Source organism: Penaeus monodon, chromosome 29 (genome assembly GCF_015228065.2).
Source record: "Penaeus monodon isolate SGIC_2016 chromosome 29, NSTDA_Pmon_1, whole genome shotgun sequence".
NCBI lineage: Eukaryota > Metazoa > Arthropoda > Malacostraca > Decapoda > Penaeidae > Penaeus > Penaeus monodon.
Window position 1 is genome coordinate 4,600,329 of NC_051414.1, and position 362 is coordinate 4,600,690.

Consider the following 362-nt stretch of genomic DNA (forward strand, 5'->3'; position numbering starts at 1 on the left):
TCGGGTGACCTCAGAGACGCTTAGCCATTAGTGGACAACAAAGCTTAAGTTTATAACTTAACTTGCCGAGTAATTTTCCCTGGCGCGGGTCATTTCCTGTCCGCGGGCCGGTTGATTATGGTGGCGGAACTGTGGGATTATTATCATTACTTTTTATTTTACAAAAACTTAATATCAAAACCTGAAACGCTTAAAGATATAATTTCCATATGTGTCTGCGTGTCAGCAAGAGGTAAGATTTTCATGTGTCTTTGAATGGGCATAAATGGAATCGTGTACTTCAGTTTACTTAGTATGCAGGAATAGAACTTGCAATGTAATGATGGCACAATCTAGCTTGAGAGATAAATAAGCTCCTTTCT

General features: G+C 39.2%; 1 protein-coding gene across 1 annotated transcript in view; it reads left to right on the forward strand.

The window, feature by feature from the left end:
* LOC119591626 (nephrin-like) overlaps positions 1-362 on the forward strand; it is a 125,992-nt gene that overhangs the window by 125,207 nt on the left and 423 nt on the right. The window lies entirely within an intron of this gene.